Source organism: Camelus bactrianus, chromosome 18 (assembly GCF_048773025.1).
Source record: "Camelus bactrianus isolate YW-2024 breed Bactrian camel chromosome 18, ASM4877302v1, whole genome shotgun sequence".
Lineage (NCBI taxonomy): Eukaryota > Metazoa > Chordata > Mammalia > Artiodactyla > Camelidae > Camelus > Camelus bactrianus.
In genome coordinates this window covers 40,844,481-40,872,447 of record NC_133556.1, presented here as the reverse complement: position 1 = coordinate 40,872,447, position 27,967 = coordinate 40,844,481, and the positions used below count along the sequence as shown (strand labels likewise).

Below are 27,967 nucleotides of genomic sequence, written 5' to 3'. Positions count from 1 at the left end.
AAGAACTGCAGGCCCCCCATGGAGGGCTGGAGGAGGGCTAGAGGGGACACTGGAAAAACAGCAGGAGTGAGTTCAGATACTACCGCTCAGGTTGCCAAAGACAGCATTGCTATCTCTGAGGATATGTCATTCTCCCAAAAGTTCCATGAGTGAAGGTACCTGTGAACACTAAGCAGGTTGTTAAGAAACAGCAGCACATAATTTGCGTCACAGCTCAATTACAGTATGTTTTGGTATTTGGAAAATAATTAGTCCATTTTCCTTTGAAACTGCAGCAGTAGCAATAGAAATAAAAAAGGCTGAGCCGTCTTGGAGACAACAATCAATAAACAATTCTAAATCTGTAGGATTCCTTGACGATATGCAAGCAATGAGCAAGATGTGTGCTGCAGATACCTCTTACTGCAGGGCTCACTCCTTCAAAGCATAGAACTAGTTTTCTCAGCAGACAGAGGGAACCAATTCAAGATTTCAAATCTTGAGAGATTTACTATATGGCAGGAAAGATCACACAAATACATCCAGCCAAATATGAATAAATGTAATCAAATATTATCAAATGTGATTGGAGCACAGATGAAACAGAAATTCCTTTCACCTGGGATCTAGAGAGACTTCTTCAGAAAATGTGGCTTTGGAGATGGCCAAAGATATGGGTGGAAATTTGGCAGAACAGGATGTAAGGAATTTTAAAACTGATTCTAAAATTCATATAAAAATTCAAAGTATCCCAAATATCCAAAACAATTTTGAACAAGAAAAACAAAGTTGGAAGACTAGCACTATCTGATTTTCAGCCTTTTTTTTTTTTTTTTATACTACAGTAATCAGAAAGTATGGTGTTGGTGTAAAACAGGAAAATAGAATAATGGAGCAGAATAGAATGTTCAGAACTAAACCAACACTTATATAGACAATTGATTCTCAAAAAGGGTGCAGTGGAGAAAGGATCTTTTCATCAAGTAGTGCTGGAAGAATTAGATAGTGATATGCAAAAAAAAAAAAATGAACTTTGATACACACCTCACAAAATATACAAAAATTAAGTCACAATGGATCATAGATCTTAATAGGAAATCTAAAACTATAAAACAGCTAGGAGAAAAAGCATAGGCTTAAGCTTTATGACCTTGGGTTTGGCAAATATTTCTTTGCTATGACACCAAAAGTATAATCTATTTTAAAAAGAAACTGATAGAGTGAACTTTATCAAAATGAAGACTCTTCAAAGCTGTTCTAAACACTGCTAAGCAAATGAAAAGACAAGCCATAGACAGAAGCTATTTGCAGATCATATATCTGATAAAGGTCTCTCTTTGTATCTGATCCAGAATAAAGAGGTCTCAAAACTCAATAATAATGCAAACACCTGAATGGATGAATGAGGCCAGAAAACACACTTCAGTAAAGATATCCAGATGGATAATAAGCATATGAAAGGATGCAGATTAAAGATGCCATTAGTCATTAGAGAAATGCTTTTAAAAACCACAGTGAGATACTAGTACACATACATACAAGAATGAATACGATTAGAAAGACCGACCTTACAAAGTGCTGGTAAGGAAGTAGAGCAACCAGAGCTGATACACACCACAAGGAATTTACAATAGTACAAACATTTTGGAACAGTCTTTAACAGTTTCTTTAAAAAATTTAAATACCTATCTACCATATAACCCAGATATTCCTCATCTGGTGCTTTAGAAAAGAAAAGCATATGTCCATATAAAGACTTGTAACCAAATATTCACTGCAATTTTATTTATAATAGCTCAAGTTGTAAATAACCCATGCATCCATCAAGAAGTAAATGGAGAAACAAATGATGGTCTATCCAAACACTGCTCACAGCAAAATCTTCAGTAAAAACTCAGCACTAAACAATACTCTGTTATAAGAAAAATAAGCTATTAATACAGCAACACAGATGACTCGCAAAATAATTACACTGAATGAAAGAAGTCAGACAACATAGAGTAGATACTGCATTAATCCATTCATACAAGGATCTTGAAAATGCAGACCAATATGTTGTGATGGAAAGCAGATCAATGGTTTCCAGGGGAAGAGATGGGGAGTTAGGGAGGGACAACAAATGGCAGGAGAGAAGCTTTGTGGGTGATGGGTATGTTCACTCTCTTGAATGTGGTCATGGTTTCTTGGGGATATACTTATGTCAAAACGTATTAGCTGTACACTTTATACGTGTGAAAATTACTTTGCCAAGTATACCTCAAAGCTGTTTTAAGAAAAAAGGCACTTCAGTCCTGATCCACCTCAGCGCCTGATTGGAGCGACATGATCAGTCCCTCACCCTGTTTGCCTAACAGGAAGGTAGAAAACCTCTCACGGAAAATAACATATGGATTTTTCATTTGCAATATCTGCCATGTAATAAAGAATTTCAAGACATGCAACATGTCAAGACTATATAACGGATAATATGAGAATAAGAAACATTAGACAAAGGATGCAAACCCCCAGGTGATGTAGGCATCAGAGTTACCAATAAAGGCTATAAAATACTTTTAATATATTCAAGAAAATAAGGAAATTATGGGAGAATAGACAACAGGGTAAAGACTTTCAACAGAGAAATATACTGGAATGTATTTTTAAGAGAAATCAAACAGATACTCTAGAACTGAAGCTTTCAGCTCTGGAAACAGGTAAACAGAGCTAATTAGGATCCCTTTTAAGTAAAACTTTCAGTAATGCCGGGTAAAATACAACAACAAATGTAACACAGAGCTAACTATGGAAAGAGAAGTTCCCAGGTGACAATACAAAGAGGACACTTAAAGCCCAGAGTGGTAATCTTGTGAGCTGATGCCACCACACCCTGGAGGGAAGGGGTTTTAATCTGCACATAAATAGAGATACAATGTCCATTTAGGCAAAAGGGTCCATACCAGATGTAGAAGACTCTTCCTTTATATCTATATAGTCAGAGACAGAGATGTAAAGTGGCAGCAGAGGTCACAGTGACACAGGGCCCTGGGCCAAGCAGTGTGAACACCTCTGCAAGCTGGGAAAGGTAGGAAGACGAATCCCTCCCTAGAGCCTCGGTGTGGAACGTAGCCTTGGCCACACATTGGTTTTAGCCCACTGACAATGACTTTGCACTTCTGCACAATAGAACAGTGAGACGATGAATGTGTATTGCTTTAAGCCACTGAGTCTGTGGTCCTTTGTTACAACAGCAAAAGGAAAGAAACTCAGGAACCAACATGAACATGAACCCAAAGCTGCCTGCTGTGCTGGCAAGAAGTTCTTTGTCTCTGAACCTGGGGGAGTCTCCTGTCTTCTGGCAGCATCCACAAACTACCTCATGCTAACTTGACAGCTTGCAGAGGGTTAAATCTTAACCCTGCACAGTTCTTGATATTTAGTTAATAAAAATGATGGTGTCATCATGGGTATTTTTCCATCTTTTAAATACCCTTCAGTCTTCTAATAAAGCTACCTCTAATTGAGAGACAGTGTAAATAGTTTTCAAACTTCATAATAAATAACTGTGGTTTATTTGGTTACTTAAATTATGAGTAATAATATTCACATTAGTAAAAGTTATTAAAATCAACATTGTTTAATGAAAATATCATTTCTTTTTGCATGAACATGTATTAACTACAATAAATGTTCCATGCTTTGTTCTACGATTTACTGTTAGAGCCTTAAAGAATAATATTTTCCTCAAAAGATACTATGGCAAAGGGATTTCTTTTGGTGGAACAGTTCCTACATCAAATCTGCTGCATGGCTCAGGCCACTGGGAACCTAGAGATGATAGATATTAGGAGGCATTATAAACAAAAAATGATTTTTAAAGGAATTAAACAACTGGATGTGTGAAAACAAAGAATCTGAGAATATTCTAGTGAAATAAATGTATTTTTCAGCTTAAGCAAGACACTGGGTGAATAAATCTAAAATGAAAAAACCACCCAGAGATCAGCAGTGAGTCATGCATGCAGTGTGACTGATCAAAACCAAGTTGTTTCCAAACCAGTGTGCAGGCTGGATGCCTTCATGAATCAAGTCTGTGTGGCACCAGGCCATCTCGAATACATGTTGATGAGGTATTTATAAGCCCTTCACCATCCCAGCACAAAGCCCACACATGAGCCACAAGACCATCACCTACACATCTGCAAAAGACACAGCATGGTGAATAGCACTTTTCTTGTTCAGTAGCCGGTGGCAGGGCACTGTGAGCAGACAGAGATACAGGGACACAGAGACACAGAGGCACTTCCCCTCACTCAGCTGATAACCTTCCGTGCATTCCTGGGGACAGGATTGTCATAAAATGCACCATGGATTGATACTCCTCCTAGGAAAGGAACGGTAGGTCTGTCCTCAGGTTGGAGCAAGGGTGGCCGGAGGATCTCAGAAGAGCTGTTTCAGCACAACCAATAGAAATGTCTGCCACAGTGACCACGAGAGACAGGTCTCCTGCCATCCCTGTAGGCACTTGGGCCCCTGACAAAAGCTGGGCTCAGTAAAGGCTTGAGTAGAAGGCACAGACCTGAGGGATGCCCCAGCAAGAGACAGGAGGTAGGGCCTGGTTTATACTGCTCTGGGTGTATCCCAGCCTCATCCGAATACGAAATCAGAAATTTGCAAAACAGCAGAGCTGGGATGGATCATCTACTCCAGACTCCTCACCTTACAGTTTAAAGGGTGGCAGCCCTGGGAGGCAAAGGAACGTGCTAAAGGCAGAGCGTGGAAGTGGCAACGCCAGATGAAAAGCACCATGGCAACCCCCGTTCAAGGCCGCTGACACTGAGGACGGGGCCAAGGTTTCCAACGAGGAGAATGAGACAGTGTAAATACTTTGTTCCCCCCAAAACCCCAAATGTTTACTAAGGCACAAAAACTCACCTTAACTAGCTCTCTTCTGAGGGGGCTCTCTTCTGTCTCCGTCTTTCTGTCTGTCTCCATTTCTCTCTCTCAGACACAAACACATACAATTTTGTGAAAGGGGACTTCCTGCCATACAAAGACAGACTTCACATCTTCAGAGAAACACTTGACAAAGCACATTTCCAATTCCAGTCTTTGTGTGAGGTCTGGGCAACTGGCTTATTTTCTAGAACAATAGGTGGTTCCAAAATCAGGAGATCATCTTCCCCAAAGGAAGAGTTCTGGTCCGTGTTGATGAAGCTGGGGGTGTCAAATTTCATGAGCCCGTTCGGCTCCTCTTCTGGCCACCTGCTGCATCTGATGGCTTCCTGGAGCCGAACATCACTGTCAAGGGCTATGGTTGGTATACCAGCTTTGGCCTTGTCCAAGCGGTCCACTTCATTGACGTAGCAGTGAAAGAGGGACCTAGATTCGTCATTGTGCTGCCAAAGAACCCCTTGGGCACCAGCGGTCTTCCAAAGTCCGACACAAAGCTGTTCAGTCTGAATCTCTTCTCGGGAGACTCCGCATTGCAATAAAGAAAACCAAAATAAAAGATCGCTCACACTCTAGCTCGGTGACCTGAAGACTTATAGTTTTTGAAATCTGCTGAGAGCAAATCCCTGCACAGAGCATGCTGACAAGCACTGGAAGTGAGAGACATCACTTTCGAACACATACAATTACACCCAAGGCAAAAGTCTCGTGAGGGCCCTTGGACCATCCTGAAAAGACATCGCTCCCTGAGAATCCTCAATACTGGTGCATCGCACACCAGTGTTTCTCACTGGGACACTCAGATCATCTTCATCAGAATTAGTTAAAGTGCTTCTTAAAATGCAGAATTCTGGGGTGCACACCCTCAGAGTCTCCAGAAGTAGGGACCTGCAGTCTGTATTTTCATAGCCACCAAGATCACTAAACATGCTCAGGTTTAGCACCGCGGTCTACATTGGGTCACATGAGCATCGACAATGCTGTCTCATGGGGTGGGGGGGTGCCATATGTGTCAGTGTGCTGTCCTACCCACGTGTCTCCCCTGATTCTCAGAACTGACAGTGCAGTCCCATTGGGCAAGAAATACCACCATTTCACAATGCATACGCAGGGCGCCTGACTGACAGATACAATCAGTGCTAGGAAAGGGGACAAAACTCAGGTTCCTCATCGCTTGTTTCACTTACTGTGGGACAAATGATCAATTCAAGCGTAATAAATCAGTGTATGAGTGAATAACATGACTCTCGTTAGTCCCACGAGTGCCTGGAAGAGCGAGCCTGGGCACACTGAGAATGATAACAGCACATCTACTTAATTGTCATCCTCCCCAGATTTATGTAAAGGTTACTTCCACCCAGGCAGTGACCCCTGAATGGCAAGAATCATGTCTGAACACACTCTCAAATCCAGAACAGAACCTGACAACAATTAGGCTCTGGGGTCTGTGTTTAGCGAGTGTGGAATCTCAGTGATGCCAGCTCTTAGACCTTGCCTTCCCATCCCACCCCTCACGATATGGCCCTTATGACCAGCTCTCCCGGGGCTGGGGCCACGGAACCCATTTACAAGACTGGAAGAACCTGATCATGTAAACCATCCCCCAGATTATCATCAAGAGTCACCTGCATTTCAGGGATCAGTAATCCCAGAAGCTTTGCAGTTCAGGCAGCTGAGGGATTTTTATATCAGCTCTGTCTTCTACTGTGACTGCCTGGGTGACATCAGACAAGGAATTCTCAAAAGCCTGAGCTTTTCCTTTCAGGAATAATCTAAATAACAAATCTCGTTGACAACTCAACAAGTGTGATGTGAAGATCAATGATTTACACAGGAGTACAACATTCACTAGGTCATGGATTTAGAATCAGAGAAAAATCATTTGAGAAAGATTGACAGAATGTAGCTTTAATGCAAATTTAAGTATTCTTACCTTTCAGTAAATCATCTTCTTCCCCAACTTATCACTTCACCCAAGTTTAAAAGATGTTTGAGGACAGGGATGAGTGTGCCAGCAATCTGGGACCCAATAACCTAAATTGTCACCTAGGAAAAAGAGGGAAGTAACACATTTTTAAAAAGCATGGTGAGGATGGCAGGGCCATCCCCCAACTCCAGACTAAGAAGCTCTAAGTAATAGATTTCCTGCCTGCCTGGGGCATCAGGTGATGTGAAAACCCACCCAGAAACTTCACTGTCCAGCAGCTCCTCCGTAACACAGGCTACACTTTCTCAGAATTAAGAATTGGGGCCAGTAACCACTTTGCTGAAGAATAAAGACAAAGAAGAAGAAGAGAGTTCTGCCCCTCCCCAGGGGAGAGCCCAGACCTTGGGCTGCATGCACTGAGCCTACCTCCCAGGAGAAGAATAAACTGGAGAAGGGCGTCCTGCGAAACTGGGAGAGCAAATGTTGAGATGGGAACAAATTGACCGGCTGGCCAGGGACAGCCCCCTCCGTCGCTGCCTTGGAGGCTGCCTCCGCCCCCTCAGCACATCCTGCCCACTTCCGGTGGTTAAGCTGTCAGGGAAACAGTGCTTTGCGACCTGGGGCATCAGAGGCTGCCCCCAGGCCAAGCTGCGGGGGAAATGGGATCTAAACCACCAGCTCCCAAGCGGCAAGCTCCATACCCCCGCCAACAACCCGCCGCCCCCGCAGCCTACAGCACCCCCGGGGCACTATGTCCTGGAGAAGGGTGACCCGGGAATGAGGGGCAGCAGAGGCCACCCCCAAGTCAGGCCTCCAGAGAGGTGGGAGCTTAACCTCCAGCCCGCCAGGGTCAGACCCCCCTCCTCTCCAACCCCTGATGTCACCGCGCCCACCTCCCAGGAGCAACCTGACCGGGTGTGGGGTTTCAGGCTAATCTTGGGCGGGAGAGGCCGTCCCCAGGCCAGGTCAGGGGAGAGGAGAAGAAGTGGCCCCATTAGGCGGGGCAGCCGGCCGTCGCAGCTGCCTCTGCCCCTCGACAGCATCGCGCTCGCCTCCCAGGAGCAAGCTGACCTGGAGACGGGCATCCGGCTTCTTGGGCAGCAGAGTACGCCCCCAGGTTTGGCCGTGGGGAAGAGGAGAGCAAATTGACAGGCTCCGCGCTGCAGGTCCTCTACCCCTGCCGTCGCCTCCCCCACACTTTAAAGGCACTTCCCAGGGCGCCCCTCCCCCAGCAGGCTAAATGGGACAGGTGTGTCTGGTGATCTGAGGCAGGAGAGGCCACTCCCACACCAGGCCATCGGGGAGACGGGAGCCAAACCACCAGCACCCCAAGGCAGCCCCCTACCCCCACAGCAGCCACCGCTCCTGCCCCCTGACCTCACGGTGGCCGCCTCTAGGGAGCAGGCTGACCTGGAGATGGACGTCCGGCGAACTAGGGACAACAGGGACCGCCCCCAGGGCAAACCATGGGGAGAAATGGGAGCAAATGTACCGGCTCCATGGGAAAACCTGCCGCTGCTGCCACCACCCCCAACGTAGCACGCCCACCTCCTGGGGCCAGGCTGACTAGGATACACGTGTCTCTTAACCCAGGGCAAGAGACACCGCCCCCAGGACAAGCCGCGGGGAAGATGGGAGCAAATGTGCCCGCTCCCCCGCTGCAGGACCCCGACCCCCGCCACTCGTGCACCTTGACTACCCTGCCTCCCGCCCCCAGCAGGCAAAGTGGGAAAGGGTTGTCCCGGGACCTGGCGAAGCAGAGGCCGCCTGCAGGCCACGCGGCACAGACATGGGAGCTAATCCTCAAGCTCCCCCGGGGCAGCCTCCCTATCCCCGCAGCCACCACCTTCCCAGCCCCCTGACTGCACCGCACCCATCTCCCAGGAGCAAGCTCACCTGGAGTCGGACCTCAGGCAAATCTCTGGCGGCAGAGGTCGCCCCCAGGCCAGGCCGCGGGGGAGAGAAGAAATGGAGCAGCTCCCTGGAACGGACCCCAACCCCCAGCCGCCGCCGCCGCCGCCGCCTCCCAGGACCAAGCTCACCTGGAGACCGGCGTCCCGCCTCTACGGCAGCAGAAGCCGCCCCTGGCTCCGCCGCGGGGGAGAGCGGAGCGAATTGACTGGCTTCCGTGGGGCAGCCCCCCTATCCCCGTGGGCCCTGCACCTTAACCACACCGCCTCCACTCCCCACTCAGCTTGCTGAGTGGGACAGGTGTGTGCAGCGACCTGGGGCAGCAGAGGCCGCTCCCTGGCCCGGCAGCCGGGAGAAGGCAGCTATTCCATCAGTTCGCCAGGGGCAGCCCCGCTCCGCCCCCTTGCCGCTGCCACCGCCCACTGACCTAACCGCCCCACCACCCAGGAGCAAGCTTACCTGGAGTCCAACATCTGGTGAATATCCAGCGGCCAACGACCCCCCAGGCCAGGCTGCAGGGAAGAGAAGAAATCGACCGGCTTGCCCGGGCAGCCTCCCACCCACCGCCGCCGCCACCGCCGCCGCCGCCCCCTCCGCCACCCCAGAACATTGCACTAATCTCCCGGGGTCAGGCTGACTGCGAGGATGTGCACTTGCCTTCTGACCCTGGCCACGTGCCTGAGCACCGTCCTGCACCACTACACTCCCTGTACCTCTGCACCCCTGCCACTCTCTGCCCTTCCACACTGCCTGCACCCCCGCACCCCCTGAACTGCCTGCACCCTCCACAGCCCCTGCACCCCTGCCACCACTTACACCTTTGCACTGCGTACACTCCTGCACCCCTGCTTGTCCCACACACCACCTCTTGGGCCTGTGGCAGAGTCTCTGCTGTTAGACCAATGCACAGGAACTCACATCTTTGCCAGTATATGATGCATCAGTGGACGTCTGCGGTTGGCTGCAGGAAGGTACATGTTCCCGGTCACTAGCCTGGGCCACTAGGGTGATCTCTGTGAGGTCACCCAGGACGGGCTCAGAGATGCTGTTCTCTGGGAAGAGAGGAGTTGAAACCGGTCTTGAGGGCAGAGCTGTGCTCACCAGGTCGTCCACGCTTCATGTTTTACACAGGGTTTCGGAGAAGTGAAATGGATCCGGCCAAGTAAGACCGGCCTGCTGTGCGCCCACCTCAGTCCTGGGCTCTGAGGCAGACCGACTGGCTCCCACCATCAGGACACAGTTTGGGCACCTGAATGGTCCCTTGGAGGCATCCTATCACTTCTCAAGAAGAAGTCTGGCTGCTTCCACCCTATGGCCCTCCCTCCCACTGTGCTGGCCTCAGGAAGGTTCCTTATTTGGGGAAGAAGGCAGCCCACACCCTACCCCACCCCTCACCTTTCTCTAACCCAGGCTGGTGCTTTCTCTGCCCTTCAGAGTCTGGAAAGCCATTTCTCTTCAGGTATGTCCCTTATGAGATGGACTTGCTTCCACTCAATTCTAGGCGAGGATGCACCATGGAATGCACTGGGTAAGAGAACCAAAATAAATAGTTTCTTCTGTTAGGTTTTCTGTTTATCTACTGGGGCTGGGCTGTGTGTAGTTTGCTACAGCTATTCGTGCGAGAGGCTAAAGCCACCCGTGTGTCCTTGTTTTCATCTCCCCGCTGTCTTTGGGTTTTCCCTAGACACTCCTGAGACATTTACTTCTTTTAATTTTATTCCTGTTATTACACAGGGGCCCTACTGACATGGAGGTAAGGTGTTGGGAGAGCGGGACAGAGCAGGGCATCTGTAGTCCTGTGATTAGTTCTCATTGAGCCTGTGCCCTGAGCTGTGACCTCCACAAGTGTGTCTCTTTCCCCCACCCCAATTTGGGTGACACAGAAGGTATTTCCCTTCCTCCAGGTAGGTTAGGCTCTGGTAAAATAATTTCTCATAAAAAAAAAAAAAAACACAACCCCCCAAAATGGAAGAGAATATTCTGTGTGTATTTCAATAGAGCCATTTTTTCCTTTCCTGGCAGGAACCATGAGGAGTTTTCCTATGATCTTCACTCTGAGAACAGGATATGGTCCTGGAGGTAAAATGCATGAAAAAGAGCAGGGGGCCCCTCTGACTGACCCCCTGGAGTTGTCACACTCGGACTTCCCCATGCTGAGCCTCCAGCTAGCCTCAGGGACCTGTTAAATCTGCCTGCCCCCGGGGTTCTTACAAAAGCAGTTTCTGCCCTGGGAGCTGTGACTCTCCAAGCCTGCCCGGCTGCCTCTCTGTGTTGGGAGCAGCTTTCCCCCTCAGTTTTCTTGTGGATCTAAGAAGAGCAGTGGGTTTGCAGCTCCCTCAGCTCTGGTGTTGTTTTCAGGAGAGAAGGAGCAACTTCTGAGCTCCACAGGAGCTGGACCAGAGGCTGGAAGCCTCCCCTCCTCTGCCTCCATGCAGACAATCAGTGGCTGTGGTTCTGGCCGAGTTTCTGAAGATGTGGATTTAAACACACACATCCCAGCCCCCACAGGAGAACACAGTCCCATAAATCACTACAACATCCACTGGTAACTATGGAACTGATGAGGACACGGGTTTCGGGGCTGCAGAGGCCTGACTGCATGACTTTCTCCGTGGCCTATTAATGTGGTTGTTATGGGCCTTGTCTGAAGTGGCTTGCTTACCGCACTTGGTACATGGGAAATATAAAATAAGTACTAGAACCTCCACTTTTTCTCCCTCTTGGGCCTTCCAACCTAAAAAGTAATACGTGAACTCAGACGGCCTAGTCACCACAATGAGTTCCGACCTGCCCGGCTCTCCTGAGTGATGGACACTGACTTGCGCATTAACTTGGAACAGTAGGGGAACCGCCTTCCTCTAACTGGGCCTCTCCCCACACCAGGCACGCCCTCAGCTGAGAAGGGGCCAACTCCCCCATTGAGATGTGTGCTGGTGGCTTCAGTGTGACCTGGCCCTGCCGGGACATGAACCTGCAGTGAGGTGGAGTGTCAGGAGGAGGGGGGTCCCTGCTGGGGCAGCAGGGGGCCTGGTAGCCTCCTGCGCAGCATGGTGCCTGGGGCTCCCCAACATCTCCTATGGCCCCCGGGTCAGCTCTGGTCTGAGCCACTACATGCACCCCCCCAGTATCTTTTCATTAAGTCCCTTTTTCGCTTTTATCAGCCAGAGGTGGCTTCTGTTGCTTGTTCAGTGAAACAGTGCATCAGGAAACCAGACTATTTCTAAGATCAGTAAAATACGAACTTTGGTCAGCTCGCCGGGCAGACCGTGCAGCACTAAATCCCGCACAGGGCTGTACAAATGCCTAACGTGAAGGGTCCTCCTCATCTGTCTTCAGAGATACAGAAGCTCGTGGTTCAGGTAAAACCTCAGGGAGGGATTGAGGAATCCAAAGCTGGTTGGTTTCAAAGACTAACCGGTCAGACCAGACCCCTGAGCTGTGGTCAGAAGCCTGGCTCCATGTCACGCAGACTCAGCGCCCTAAGTGTCCGGTGGGGCCGGTGCTGTTTCCTTTACAGGCTCTCGTTGGGGAGTCACTGTAGCCCCTTACACTCAGCAGGGAATCCAGCCCTCTTAGCCCCCACCCTGAGTGTTCCATGACACAAATCTCAGGAGTGTTTAATTTTCATCTTTGTTTAGGAGGATGAAGGTGGGGCAAGAGGAGAGATAAATTCACACTTAGTGACACCAAGTCACAGCCAGTACCTCCTCCTCGGAGAGCTATGTGCTCCCACAGTGGTGGCTGGGGGGCTGGGCAGAGCCCCTCCTCTGGTCACAGAGGGACTCACTCCTCTGACTGCAACTGATGGGTTGGACAACCAGTCCAGAGGGGACAGAGCATCTTTCCCGGGAATTTGGAACTGACACACAGAAATTAATTTCACTCATCTGGGGATTGGGAGGAGGGTGGGAATCAAATGAAACCAGAGCAGGAGAGAAAGTTACAAGTGAATGAGAGAGAGACAGAGAGACTGAACTTGTGAGAGTAAATAGTTTGAATGAAGGATTACAATCAGGGCACAGAGGAATTCCAGCTCCTGGCTGTCTAGTGTGTCCCAGCCCATCAACAAACCTGCGGGATGGTTAACATCATTCCAGTTTTGCAGATTAGGAAACAGGCTGAAAGAGACGGGGGTTGGCTTTGGGTGCACAGTTAATTTAATTGCCACTGGACCCCTCACTTCCCACTGCCTGAAGGCACCATGATCCTCACAGGGACCCTGCAGTGCTGACAGCCTAGCACCCTGATCAAATGGACCCTGCGGGAGTGGGAACCTCTCTGAGTTTGGAGAGTTCCCTGCACCGAGATTCCATGCATCAGCCGGCTCCCGCTCACCCCAGGTTAACGTCTCCCCAGCTGTGTAGTCCCCCGACCCGCTTCCCTCCCTGCCAGGCACCCCCGTTCTTACCACCGAGTGTACTGCAGGAATTCAGGCACAGGGATGCCCAAAGCAACACGAGCCCACCGGCTGTACAAACAGCAGACTCCCAGCCCCACCTGGGCTCCATGGGGATAGTAGGTGTCCTCACCTTTCATGTACCTAAGGCAATCTGTTTCTTCAGCTGGAGGCTATAGAGAAAAATAAAAGGTCCAAAACATTGTTCAGTGAGGAATTCCTCCAAGGACCTGACTTCAGAGTCTACAACCAGTTGTGCTGGCCGCTCTTACCCCCGGACTTTGGGTGAGGTGGATTATTGATCAGCACAATCGCCGGTGGCCCAGCTCCTGGGCTTGGCTGCCCAGAGGGGGCTGGGGGAATGGGTAAGGCCAGGGCACTCAGGAAGAGCACAGAGGACCTGACATCTCGCCTCCGCAGTTGTAAACCCTTCCCCAAATCTCAAGGCATCGGACAGAGTGCAGCCACCACAATAATGAGATGTTCCCATCTCTTCACTCACTCCTGTTGGTTCACTTACGTGCTGAGCATCCACTGGGTCACAGGACATGACACACAGGATGGCCGATGGGACAGGCTTGGTACTTCCCCCTGGATCCTGTTCAATCTGATGGAAGAATGATCACTCATAAACGGTTTCTCACAAGGATACATAGACAGGAGACAAACTGCAGAGTGAATCAAATTTTAAAATATAAATGAAGATCCCCCAGTCTCCCCGCCTAAGGTTAACAGCATAAAGAAAATAGATCTTGCCTTTGATCACCAAGGAAGTGGTCACCCTCTCTCAGGAGGAAAGGAGAGTTAATCTTTGAGCAGGACACAGAAGTGCTCCATCGAATTGGACCAGGACCTCTGCATTCATTCAGCAAATCTGTATAAGCTCCTACTACTTATGGGAATCTAGTAACTATACCCATTCCCAAGGCTCTTGGGCTTTATTAGTCAACAAAATAGACACGACTCCCCATCACTGGGGGCTCAGAGTTTTAGCAGAGAAAACAGGCAACATGATGGGGGTAGCAAGAGCTTGGGGAAAAATAAGAGTGATATGAGCAAACTCAGGTGATGGTGGTGGGGTGGGAGGCAGGCAGGAGGGAATAAGGCAATCCTGGCAGATCTCAAGGAGTAATGAACTTGAAGCAGGATAGATCCGGAGGAAGAAGGAAGAGCCGGAGCCAGAGGCCCCCAGAGTGATGGGGAGAGTGTGGGTGGAGAGGCAGAGCAGGCCGGGTCCTCGAAGACTTTGGGACGACTTTGGCTCCTAATGGAATGGTGACCCTTTTAGTGAGTTTTGATGGGATGGATGATGTCCAATTTATGCTTTTGTTTTGGGTTTTCTTGGGAGGAGGTTAATTTATTTATTTTAGTGAAGGTGCTGTAGTTTGAACCCAGGATCTCATGCATGCTAAGCATGCACTGTATCACTGAGCTACACCCACCCCCTCAATGTATGCTTTAATAGGCTCCCTCTGACTCTGTGTGGATGAGATTGTAGAAAAGCAAAGATGGAAGAAGTAGGCTAATTGGTGTCCAACAAGGGGCTGAAGGTGGCTCCTAGGAGGGTGGGGAACAGGGAGTACGTGGTTAATGAATTCAGAGTAGCCAGAATTTTCTAACAAGCTGGATTTGCTGTCTGTGTGTGTGCAAGAGAAAGAGAGAGAGAGAACATGGTTCCAACATCTGGACCTGGAAAGTGGGATGGATGTCCTCTCCATCCACAGGGAATGGGACAAGATGGGGCTGAGCAGGTGGAAAGTGGCTGGAATCAGCTCAGTTCTTCAATGTCATGATTAAGGAGTCTATTAGATATTGCCACAGAAATGCCTAATAGGTAGAGGAGTCTGGGGTTTTTTTTCTTTCTTTTTAACATTAAAAAATATAATTTAAAGGTATTAATTTTATTATGTGAATGGATTTGGAATTTTATTTCATGCCAAGGTATATGTTATAATAGCCAAATGGAAAATATATCAGAAAAGGGGAGAAATGAGGGCTTTCACATAAACTGACTGTCCATAACGTAGGTAAAATTTCAATGAAACAGTCTTCAGTGCAAAAACCTCATCTTGGTGTTACATAAAATTAAATGAAAAAGGACTATGTTGATGTATCATTATTTCATGTTACATAATAGCCCCAAACAAACACACTGTTTAACTATGAGGCTTGTAGAAATACTATTCACTTTATTGACATAAATACAGAAATGCAGAAAGGTTCTAAGGTAGAATAAGCATCTTAGTGGAAATAATAGAGATCTGAGCATTTCACATGATATGTATGGACTGATTCAAAATTTGGAAAAGTAATTTACACAGTAGAACATATGTATGAATGTGAAAGCAAGATGAATGAAAGAAAAAGAATATGAGTATCAGGGAGAGAGTTCCAAATGGAAAAGGCCAATCAGGGAGTTTTGGACAAATCGAGAAATTGATGGCATGTCAATTTCCAAGTCTGGTTGCTTCCACCAAAAGTATAGCAGTGAGATAGAGGAGAGACCCAGGACCCAACTCCGAGACACATTCTCAGTAAATATTTGGAAAAAAGAGGAGACGTTGGCAAAAGACCAGCCAGTGGTTCGAAAGCAGAGCGATGGGCTGGAGGTCAAGTGAAGCAGGAACACGGGGGAGGAGAAATGGAAGAGCTGGGTCAAATGCTGCCAAAGGGCCACGCATGATGAAAACTAAAACTGACCACTATATTTAGCAACGTGGGGTCACTGATGGCCTTGACAGAGCAGTTTCCATAGAGCGAGGGATCAGGGGAAAAGCCAGAGTGGGTGCAAAAGGGAATGGCTCAAGAGAATATGCAGACAGTGGGTTTAAACGACTCATTAAAGATTTGCTGCAAAGACATGGGGTGGCAATTGGTGGGGGCCAATTAGAGTCAAGGAGTGCTGTTTGTTTCTTTTAAGAGGATGGACTTTTATATACTGATAGGAGCCAACTAGCAGGAGAACAAAATAGATGAGGTAGTGACAGAGAGGATGGATGTGGGAGTGACAGCCCAGAGAAGATTGTATGGATGGGCCCCCTGGTGACTTTTGGATGATCTGGCTTTCGATGTCACCTGTAATAAGAGGTGGGGCAGCGAGAGTGAGGTCACAGACATCAGAAGGCGAGCGGATGTGCTGGGAGTTGCTGGTGAAAGTTCTCTCTGTTGGCCTCAGTTTGCTTGGTCAAAGTAGAAAAGTAAACTTACCAGCTGAGGGACGAGAAGGAAGAGTTACTGGAGTCATGAGCAGAAGATACGAAAGAGCCTTCAGGGAAAATGGGACAGTGAAAAGAGCAGAGGGAGACGGGGGGAGGGTGCTCCCAGAAAGTTACGTTTTATCTTTGAGGTCCCCAAGTGTTGGATGTGTGATTGCCCTTCCTGCTGTCTACGAAATAAAAATTGAGTATGGTTCAGGGAAAATGCTATTTCATTCTAAGAGGCTGCCTGTTTCTCAGGAACGGTCATCTTAAACTGCAAACACTACAAAAATGTTGAAAAGAAGAACTTGTCTACCCAATGACCCACTATTTTCTATAAATTTGGTTGCTATTTAGTTCCCCTATCATTACCACAGAACCGATACTGCCTAGGATGGAGATACATCGATGCTTAAATGGAAATGAAATCTGTATCTTTTTCCTAAACTCCATGGCTTCCTTAACATCCCATTCCCCTTGGAATTTAGGGGTGTCCGGTATAAGAAATAAGAAACAGTTTGAGAAAATCCCGGCTCAGGATTACACAGCACAACCTCAGCTCAGAAGTATACAGCCATAAAAATGTTTAGAAGCAAAACTCCATAAATACTCTTAAAGAATTTTGCAAACCTGGGCCTGCCCAGATGTTTCCAAACTGGAAAGGTACTCCAATCAGTTGACCGGTACGGGAACCAGAGGCTGGTCAGCCTTTTCTGTAAAAGCCAGAGAGTAAATATTTTCAGTTTTGCAGATCATTTTGTTGTAACCATGCAGGTCTGCAATAAGAAAGCGAAGAGCACTGGGAGACACGAAACAAATGGGCATGCCCACACACTCCCTTCCACTCAGGGCAGCTTCTCTGTCGTGGGGAGCTTTGCCACAATGACTTCTTTCTTTGTTTCCATTGGTTTCTTTGTTTCCACCTTACTGCTCAAACTCAGAACTTCAACTGAGCCTGGTCCTTCAGCATCCATGCAGAAAGAAGGCTGAGCGGGGGTGGGGATCCCACCTGACAGAGAAGAGAGATGGCTTGTCACCATGACATGAGACAATCACACCTTCCGGGGTGAAAGGGAACAAAGAAAAGGGAGGGGCACAGCAGTGGGACCCCTGGGTCACCTGCCAGGCTTGCTCTCCCTCCACGGCCACCCTGGGGGCCTGGGTGGTGTTGGAACTCAACTACAGTGATTAGGCTGAGGGGACTCAGGATAAAGGACCCTCCGTCTCCACACCGGGTTCCAAACGCAGCCTCTCTAAGTCTACCCTCTGAATTTCTGGAACTCAGCTGGAAGAATACATGATCAGGCCAGACCCAGAGCCCAAGCCAAACACGACAAGGGTCACGTGGGATTGTAACCCGGTGCTCAGCGTTAAGGGTCTCCTTGCAAATCTGCAGAATTCCCTGTTCTGCCTCATTCCTTGGAGAAACCCCACATCTCTTCATGCTCTGTCTGTTCTTCTCTTGAGGCTATTGTCCTGGAGGGATGCAGAGTCCTTGAACCTGGCCCTCCAAACGTACATAAGCAGCCTGTTCAATAAAACAAATTATGCACTTTTTCACATTTGCCAGTTTTTTGATTCCAGAAAGGCTGCGGGACTCTTTCTCACTGTCTCCTGTGCCCCCACCACTTGGTGGCCCTCTCCTCATGGAAACACGATTTCCCACAACTGCACCCTGCCTCCCAGCTTGTCAGAGGGGAGTGACTCACAAAGACACAGGTGTTTGTGAGGATCCTGTCCCCCAGCAGAAAGCCTACTCCTGGAGCCACGGACAGGGATCTGGCCTCCTGAGCCGCTCAGCTCTAATTGAAAGCCTAAACTGGGGACCCCGAACATTGCTGACTGATTTTCTGAGTCACCTGGGCTGCAAGGGCCTGATTTTTCTTTCCAAGAATGGATATAGCGCAGCCTCCATTTTCAGGGCTGACATTCATGATGTATCTAGTTCCCCCAAATGCACCCCAGGAGGGAAAGTCCCTTCCATCCCACTGGTTAGAAACCCAGCCCAGGGGAGTTTTGAAGCACTGCATTGCTGTCAGGTCCAGCATCCCTGCAGAGTGGCCCCTGCCCCTGAATGAGCCCCTTCCCTGGGCCTTCCCTGCCTCGACATGACCACACCCCAGGTGGTGCTGGGGAAGGCAGGGAGTGCAGTGAGGGGAGGGGGGAAGCAAAGCCACTTGCTCTGGAGTGAGGAGACCACAGAGAAAGGCACACACCACCCCGACCCTATACCCCAAACTCTTAGCCCCGCCAACAGAGGGGCCGCTCTGCGCCCTCTCACCGTGGCTCTCCTGTGAGACTGCACCCAACCCGACATCTGGCACCCAAGCCCTACCTCCCCTCTTATGACAGATCCCGTCTTCTTGGAAACTGCCTAGCAGCGCGTATTCAAGGCCGGCAGCGGGCCTGGCGGATCTGCACTTCAGGTGCCCTACCTGGCCAGCCGAGCGTGCCTGGGCTCAGTCCTCTATCTTGCCCACCGGTAGCCTGGGTCCACGCCCGGTGCAAGCGGAGGCCACGGAGCCCAGGCTGATCCCCACACACGGACAGGTGAGGGTGCCCCCGCCTCGCTGCCCCGCTGCCCCGCCCACTGGTGGCAGCAACGCCCCAGCCTCCGGCCGGCGCCACCTGCAGGTCAGGACTTCCGCGCGGCCCTGCCCTCCCCGGCACCGCCCAGCTGTCCCATAAGCCTCCCCCCACCCCCGTCCTGGCTGCGCCCTGGCTCCCATTGGCTCCGCAAGTTCTGCCCTCGCACAACTAGACTCGGGAGGACGCACGACGCAAGCGCTAGGGGAGGGCCCCGCGGAGTTGCCATGGTTACAGGCGCCACAATCTGCGCGGGCCGTCGTGCGCTTCTGGGGCGGGTAGCGGGCTCCGGAAGTGTGCAGCTGCCCGGGACCATGGCGGTGCTTGCTGCTGGGGATGGCGGCTTGCCGGGCCGGGCGTCTAGTTCTGGCCTGGTCAGTCGGCGGCCGACATCCTGTCTGGGGCGGCGTCCCACAGACGGTAAACGTACGTCCGCTCCGTCGGCGGGGCCGGCGGACATGAACCGGGGTGGGATCGGGGTTGGGGCGGTGGCCGGGGAGGGCTGTGGTGCCGGGGAGCGTGTTGGGGCGGGGCGGGGCAGGGCTTGGGCACAGCCTCAAGCTTTCCTCCCCCTCAGGCCCTGGGGCTGGGGCCGCGAGTCTGGGTCGCCCTTGGTGGCCGCGGCCTCCCTGAACCCCCCGGGAAGGGCAGGCGGAGGACCAATCTTAGATGAAGCGGGGCCTTACCCAGGTTTTGAAGAGCCCCAGAATCAGATGTTGGAATGGGGTGGCTTATCAGACTTGTTTATCTGCAGGGAACTTTCAGTTCCATCCAGAAGTTGGTTCCTTCAGTCAACCTCAGGAAAAAGACACAAGGGTCAGTGCCGATAAGCAGTTATCTAGGGCTTGACTCAAAATAAACTATGCGGGGTGTAGGGATGGTAGATGGGACCCTCCCTCTTGAAGTTAGCAGTCTTCTGGGATTAGAGGCCCCAGTTGAGGATTACATCCTCATCTGCAGTAATGGAGCTTGTGAGAAACACACAGAGAAGGGAGGGGTGTGGTGGCGGTAACTCATTACAGAATACAGGACCCTTGCCTGGCTCTTGTGTAGAAGAGTCTCGCCTTGGATAAGGCAACAGTTATCAAAGTGTATCCAAGGCCCCTGAGGTGCAAGACCATTTTCATAGAAACGCCGGGATGTCACCTGCCTTTTGCACACTCTTGCTCTCCCGAGTTCCTGCGGGGTTTTCCAGGGAAAAACTGGCCTGCGATATCACAAAACAGGGAATGCAGAGGCAGATAGGAGAATTCAGCTCTCACCAGTCCAAAAGAGATTTGCAGAAATTAAAATCACTGCTATTCTTCTCACTAATGATTTTTCTTTTGAAAAATAGAATTATATTTTGTTTAAGAGTATTAATGGTAACATACAGTAGATTGTTAATATTTTTAAGTGAATTCATACACTTTTTCTAACTTCTTATTTAACTTCTAACACAGGAAATATTGATAGATTAAACTCACATAAATAGCAGCCTTTTGGAGTTCTCAGTAATTGTTAAGAGTGTATAGGGTTCTGTAGAACAAGAAGTTTGAGAGCCCCTGGAGAACGGGTGCTCAGATGCTAGTCGGGTGCTTAGTGGTGTTAGACGGATGCCAAGATGTCTTCCGCAACTGCTCCCGGACTTGAAGTAATTGGCCACATGGAGATGGGTGGGCAGTGCCTCCTCTTTACAAACCAGAAGCTGCTGAATGTGTCTGGAGTCTAGGCCATGGGCTGTGCAGGGATTCCCGTTGTATCTGTTCTATCTAAGCCGGGATTCCTGTGCAGAGGCCTGGCCCTGAAGACCCGCTCTCCTTTGCTCCCTGCCAGGTACCTTCTGTGTGACTTCAACCCTCCAGAAGGCTTCAACCTCCGTAGGAACGTCTGCTTCCACATTGCCTTCCTCCTGAAGACCCTGCTGAAGATGGAGGAGCCGGTACTGGTGCTATTCCCTTGGGGCCACCTCTACCACTGGCAGAGCCCCGATCCCTGGTCCGACTCCTTTGACCTCCCAAGTCTCAACAGAAACATCCCTGACAGTGAGTACGAGCAGTTCATTGCAGGTGAGGTGGTGGTCATTTAACTGGGGCCAGGTGGTCTTTGTTCTGGTTCCGATCTGAACATCGGGCCATCTTACTTTGGGCTTGTCGGTCTGCTTAGGGGCCCTGCTCATGTTTCCTACACTGCAGGTGAATTTGGTTTTTCCATAGTTTTTTCGGGAAGTCAATTTGAAGTGTATGAGCTCTATGTCCCCTCCCCTCTGAAAACCCTGGCCTCCTGGTGAGATGCAGCGGTGACAAGGAGGCCACTGCCACAGAGGCCCTTGTCCCAGAAAGAGTCGCTCGCTGTGCAGTCAGGGCTGTTCTTACCTGTAGGAAAACACGATGTGTGTGTAGCATGGGCCACGTGCTGGAGAAGATATGTAACTGCCCATCCAGTATAATTTGGTCCTGCTCAAGCTACCCATTTTAAATTTTGTAAGAGGGAAGAGTTCAAGATTTTCTTTGAATAAAGGTATTTAGAGCTTATCATTTTTTTTTAAATTGAAATGTGATTGATTTACAATGTTTTGTTAGTTTCAGTTATACAGCTGTTTTGTTAGTTTCAGGTATGCAGCATAGTGATTCAGTTGTACATATACATAGTCTATTCTTTTTCAGGTTCTTTTCCATTATAGGTTGCAAGATACTGAATATTCTTCCCTGTGTTCTACAGTGAATCCTTGTCGTTTGTCTGTTTTACATATAGTAATTTGTATCTGTTAATCCCAAACTCCTAAGTTTGTTTTATAAGTCTGTGAGTCTGTTTTTTGTTTTATAGATAAGTCCATTTGTATCATATTTTTAAAAATTCCACATATAAATAATATCATATGATACTTGTCTTTGTCTAACTTATTTCACTTAGTGAGATAATCTCCAGTTCCATCCATGTTGCTGTAAATGGCCTTATTTCCTTCTTTGTTATGACTGAGTAATATTCTGTTATATCTAAATACCACATCTTTATCCAGTCATCTGTCAGTGAATGTTTAGGTTGCTTCTATGTCTTGGCCATTGTAAACAGTGCTCCTGTGAAAATTGGGGTGCAGGTATCTTTTGGAATGAAGGTTCCCTCTGGATATATGCCCAGGAGTGGGATTGCTGGATTAGGTGATAAGACTTTTTTTTTTTTTTTTTTTTTTTGTCTTTTGAGGAATCTCCATACTGTTTTCCACAGTGGCTGCACCAAACTACATTCCCACCAACAATGTAGGAGGGTTTCCTTTTCTCCACAGCCTCTCCGGCATTTATGGTTTGTGGACTTTTGAATGATGGCCATTCTGACTGGTGTGAGATGATAACATTGTAGTTTTGAGTTGCATTTCTCTGATAATTGAACGATATTAAGCATTTTTTATATGCCTATTGGCCATCTGTGTGTCTTCATTGGAGAATTGCTTGTTTAGTTGTTCTGCCCATTTTTGGATTTGGTTGTTTATTTTTTTCTTATTAAGTTGTATGAACTATTTATATAGTCTAGAAATTAAGCCATGGACAGTCTCATCTTTTGCAAATATTTTCTCCCATTCCATAGGTTGTCTTTTAGTTTTACTTATGGTTTCTATTGCTGTGCAAAAGTTTATAAGTTTAATTAGGTCTCATTTATTTATTTTGGCTTTTATTTCTGTTGCTTGGGTTGCTTAGGTTACCCTACGAAAACATTGCTGAGATGTATGTCAAATAATGTTTTGCCTATGTTTTCTTGTGAGAAGTTTATAGTGTCGTGTGTAATATTTAAGTCTTTAAGCCATTTTGAGTTTGTTTCTTTTTGGTTTTTTTGCGACTCTATTGTATGCTTTTGATTTGTGGTTACCTTATTCTTCAAATATATCAGCCCATTACTATATCTATTTCCTTTAGACTGATAATCACGTAGGCTCCAACACATCCTAAGAATAACGAAGAAAAAAAAGAAAGAAAAAAATCTACATTTTCTTGCTCCCCTCTCCCATTCCCAACTTTTTTTATTTTGATGTCCTTTTTCATTTTTACATCTTTATGTTTATTCTCTTGCAACTCGTTATTGTATTTCCAACTATGGTTTTCCTGTTTCTATAGCATCCTGCTTCCTTTCTGTTTAGAATAGAACCTTTTTATGTCTCTGTTAGGTTCAATATTGCTGAGTTATCTCACCTCCCCCTCCCCCCTTCCCCCCAGGCCTCTGAATCCTCAGTCCAGGGAAGCTAAACAATTCTAGCCTTCATCGGTTCTGGGAAAGCAATCTTCAGAGTGGGAAAAGACATTGAAAAATAATATTCTGTGAGTTGCATTCTACCCTTGCCCAGAGATGAGAAACATCTGAAGGTGGAGGAAAACTGTTGGAGGTGGGGAACACAAAGTCTTTTCTCTTTTTGCTACTGAAGAAATGATTGCTTTTCTAATTAGTGATGATGCCCTTTAAATTGGTGAGATCGAGATTCCACAGCTTCAGCGCCTGTGAATAACCAGCTGGGAGAAAGCTCTCTAGGGCCCCTGCAGTGGGAAAGGCAGCCCCTCTGAGCACCTGTTGTTCTGTATTCTTCCTGCCTCCACACGGGTTCCCTAGACACTGTGCAGGACGATGCAGTTACCCAAGGTGGAGGACGGGGAGACCCCTGCTGTGTGGCGAGCCACAGAAGCCCACACTTGAAGGACAAAATGTAGAGTAGTGGGGCGGTCATAGGAACAGGGGATGGTTGAGACCCAGGATGGTGTCCTGGAGTCCAGCAGCCAAGGCTGGTGGGGCAGATGGGGCCCTGGGGCATGGGCAGTCCTTGAGGGATCTGAAGCAAAGATAGGAACCAAGAGACTGGATTCGTGTGGGGGTACGGCACCCCTTGGAGGCTGCGGGGCAGCTCAGTGGGCTCATGGGGAGCGGGCACTTCCCCAAAGCTGGGTTGACAGGTCACAACCAACTCACTGGGGGCCGAGAGGCACTGAGTCATTTTTAACTTTTTGTCCCTCTTCCTGGAAAAGAAACTGCTGCCTGTTAAATAGCCTGTGTCGTTAGTGAGAATTAAAGACATGAAGCAAGATTGCCTCAAAAGTCATCCATTGTGTAGTTGTTAATAAGGGTCAAATGAAAACTTGAATAGATGAAATGAAGCATTCATCAGAGGATTTGAAACTCCTTTAAAATAAAAATTCTTGCTGCCTTTGTTCTTCATTTCAGGGTTCACTTGGTGATAATAATCATAACAAAAGCAACAGCAAACCCTTACAGAACTCTATCCTGCTGTTCCAGGAACGCTGTGTTCATGACAACCCAATGAGTTGGCACCACTATGAGTTCCACTTTAAAGGTAAGGACATTCATTAATCACACGGCTAATAAATGGCAGAGCTGGGACTTGAACCCGAGCTCTCTGGCCCCAGAGACCCCTCTCAGCCCCTTCACTGCAGCTCATCACTTGGCATGCCCGACACAGGCCAGCATTTACGAGCAGCGTGACCTTGGCCAAGGCTGCTTCACTGATTTGTCTCTGATTCCTCATCTGTAGAATGGGGGTGTGGGCAGTGAACTCTGTGAGCTCAGTGGTCCCTTCCTCCAGCTCTGCAATTCTACTGCTTTGAGTTAGTATAGTAAGTATCCAAGCCCCTACATGGCCCACACATGGGCTGGCGCTTTGCTAGGCCCTGGGTTACGGAGCAAAGTAAGATCCGCCTGCTCCTCCGAGGAGCCTGTGTCCCTCCACGGCAAACAGCTGCGAGGCCCAGGCTCCCTCGCTGGCGGTCGGGGGCTGGGCAGGAAAGTCTGATAAGAGAAGATGGAGGCAGAGCCCCTCCGGGAACAGTGGTGGCCACACAGCTCTCAGGAGCGAGAGCCTCTGTCCAGGCTGCTGAGAGGGGGATCCTCATGAGGCCAGTAGTCCCCCCAACCTAAGCCCTCAGGACAAAGATCCAGCCATCCCTGCAGTGTCACCATAGAGCCAGTCCATCCTCATCACTGTGCCTCTGTGCTCCTTTGTCCTCGGGCCTCTCTTCCCCCTACACCCAGAAGACTCTTCTCCCTCTCTTCTCTGAGTGCCCCCTCACTTCACCCGTGGTCCCTGCTTCCTGGGCCACCATCACTGGAGTTGACGCTTTGCACCTTCACAACCCCCGTTTGATCAGGAGCCTGGGTTGGCCTCCTTGTGCTCACTTTCCCCCTTCAGATGATTGCTCCTCCCCTCGTGGGAGCACATGGAAAACCCAGATCCTTTCCTAGCAGTGCCTGCCACCCTGGCCTCCCTGCTCATCTGCCTCAGTCAGGAGCACCTGGACCACCAGCTCTGTATTGCCTCGCCTCCTACCATCAAGACGTCAAAGTTCATTCTCCTTCCACCACCCAGTATGGTCATTGTAGGGTCTTCTTCTCTGTCACCCTGAGCCAGCCACCCCCCGTTCACCCTACCCCTGGGCTCATACCCGGGCGTGTCTCCACCCCAGGTCCAGCCTCTCTCCTTTAAATGCCCACCTCTAGCCGTCCAGCTTCTTCTCCACCAGCCTCCCTGGCCCTCCTTCACCCTCACTGGGGCATCATGCGCTGACTCCTCTGCTTTCCTGCCTGTCCACGTTCCTCTTACTTCCACTTCCCCACCTTCCAGCTCTGCATCCACAGTCAGCACTCTCTTTATGACAGACAAAACCCCCTTGAGCCTTGACCTTTTCAGTTCCTCACCAGGCCGACTTCCATCTCGGTTCACCCAGCTCTACTTGTTCTGAGCCTGCAGGCAGCAGGCTCTCCCAGCACAGATTTCCAAGACTACAAATCAATGCCCACCATGTTGCCGCTGCCAGGCAATCCTCCAGGATTTCTCTAGTGAGCACATTTCCCCACTTATCACTCAGTGGTGTCAACATTCTCTGCTCTCTGCACACCTCTAACCTTCCCTCTGTCTCTTCCCTGACTCCCAGCAGATGGCCTTGCCTCCTGCTTCAGAGAGAATGACATGTCACTGGAAAGGAACTCGCTCACCTGCAGCAAACCTGCTCACCTCACCTTTTATCTGTCCCTCTCCCACCTGGACTCTAGCTGTAGTTGTTCTTAATTCAGTGAGTTTAGTTGACATATATATATACACAGTTAAAAGCATAGCACACTATCGGCTACCTTCTAGGGGTTACTTTTTCAATTTAACATGGAGTGTGTGATTCACCCACTTCATTGCATGTACCTGCAGTTCATTTGTTTTAACTGATCTTAAATGTTGTGTGTGTGAAAGTAACACAAGGCAAGGGTAAGCCAGGATTCAGGATGCTGGTTACTTCCTGTGAGAAAAGGCCAAGAGCAGGATAGGGAAAGAGGACACAGTATGTCACTGTCAATATTCCTGTTATGGTGCTGGGTGATAGGTTCATAACTGTGTCTTATAATATTAATTTTAATACATAAATACCTCTGACAGGCACCTAAGATGAGAATGTGTCATGAACCAAGACATACAATGGGTAATATTACATCATTATTGTTATGTAATCTTGTTATATTATATATTAATCATAATCTTACATTATTTGTTATGGGTTATATATTATATAGATGCATGAATTATATATTATGTGTATAAACACCTACATATGTATTATATACTATCTGCTAATAAATAAACAGAAGATAATATGCTATTATATCTTCTATTATGTATTATTTAATAAATAATAACATACTCTATCCTGTTATATGACATGGAACATAAACTTTAATAAAATAAGAAATCTGTCAATATATATTGGTAATTAATAAAATTAAAAAAAACAGCCCGCAGCTTTTAACGCCGACACCGCTCCAGCTGTCACTGTGATTTCTCCTCCCTTTCATGGCCGAGGCCCTCACAGTGCTGTCCGTTCCCCCTTTCATCTCCTTATCCTGAACCTTCCTCCTCCTCCCATCCCATGCTGCCTTCTGCCCCGTGGCCCCTCTAGTCACCAGCGGCCTCTGGGGCACTGATCTGCGGGCACGGTCTCAGGCCCCAGCTCACCTGCCTGTCCGCCGCCTCTGCCACCGCTGGTGGGGGCGGGGCGGGGGTCAGAGTGCACCCCTTGTCCTGGAAGAGAACACAGCACAGACTGTGACCAGCAGCAGGTGTGGCCGGGAACTGCAGGACTTGGGGGAGAGCCAGACTGTCTGCATCCAGACCTGGGGCACTTGGAGTGTGAAGAAGCCCTGTCCTCACTGCCCCTGAAGTGAGGAAAACACCCTAAGGTGAGTTAAAGTGCTTATGACCTAGGTCTGTTGGCTGGAAAGGACAAACGGACCACTAAGGGGAGGGTAGTTGATGTTCCAGGCCCCACCAAAGCCCCAAGGGCTGGCGGGGAACCAGGCTGGACGCTCCACTGGACCCAGTGGCCCCTCGGGGGTGGGGCCTTCGGGAACAAGCAGAAAGCCCTCTGTCTCTGGGGGGGGAACGGGGCAGTGTGGGAGCATCCCTGCAGCGAGTCAAGTGAAGTCAGGGCCTGTGGGATCCATTTGTATGGCCACATCGAGCCTCAGCAGAAGCCACAGCAGGAGTGGATTCCTGTCTCTCCAGCTGTCATCCTCGTGTCTGAGTGCCAGGCTTCAGACCCGATCCCCTGGGGCGCTAGGACAGTTATAGACAGAGGCGGCTCGGGGAGGCCTCAAGAGGGTGGTACTGGCCTTCGTGCCAACACGATTACATGAAGATCAAACAGTCCATCGATGGGAAGAAAATAAGAACCATGGTCACCTCTGGACCCCAAGCTTAGACGTGGTGCATGGGGGACATTTATCGACAATTCAGCGAGGTTCTGGCCAGAGCTAGAGGCCAGGGCAGCAAGCCGGGAGTGACACTGAGGAGCATCATTGTGCAGAGGCTGGACTGGGTGTCTGCAGGCTCCTCCCAGGAGAAGCCTCAGAGTTTGGGAGGTGGCTAACATGGTTCCTTCATGTCACCAGCAAGTGGTGCCACCTGTGGAAAATCAGCTGTGATCCTGAGATGGGTCAGCCCTGGGTGATGTGATAAAGGCTCCTACAAGAGGGGGCGCCAGACGGACAGTGAACCAACCAACAGGCTGATGAGATTCCCACCTGTGTTTA

The 27,967-nt window shown here is 48.9% G+C and overlaps 2 long non-coding RNA genes across 3 annotated transcripts in view; one reads left to right on the top strand and one right to left on the bottom strand.

The window, feature by feature from the left end:
* Positions 1-18,992, bottom strand: part of LOC141573947 (uncharacterized) — a 61,654-nt gene extending 42,662 nt beyond the window's left edge. The window contains exons 1-11 of the long non-coding RNA XR_012500449.1: positions 18,775-18,992; positions 16,970-17,348; positions 13,663-13,749; positions 13,155-13,315; positions 12,818-12,864; positions 10,142-10,270; positions 9,665-9,798; positions 8,732-9,258; positions 7,262-7,426; positions 6,842-6,954; positions 4,891-5,434 (exon numbers count right to left, since the gene is read on the bottom strand). This is a non-coding gene — a long non-coding RNA (uncharacterized LOC141573947). The remainder of the gene's footprint in view (positions 1-4,890; positions 5,435-6,841; positions 6,955-7,261; positions 7,427-8,731; positions 9,259-9,664; positions 9,799-10,141; positions 10,271-12,817; positions 12,865-13,154; positions 13,316-13,662; positions 13,750-16,969; positions 17,349-18,774) is intronic.
* A 106-nt stretch (positions 18,993-19,098) lies between these two features.
* On the top strand, positions 19,099-26,538 carry LOC141573948 (uncharacterized). Of its 2 annotated transcripts, XR_012500451.1 has the most exons (4): positions 19,099-19,351; positions 20,741-20,949; positions 24,104-24,233; positions 25,142-26,538. It is a non-coding gene; the product is annotated as an uncharacterized LOC141573948 (long non-coding RNA). The 2 variants fall into 2 exon arrangements; XR_012500450.1 differs by having other exon boundaries at positions 19,118-19,351; positions 20,741-24,233.
* Positions 26,539-27,967: the final 1,429 nt, after the last annotated feature.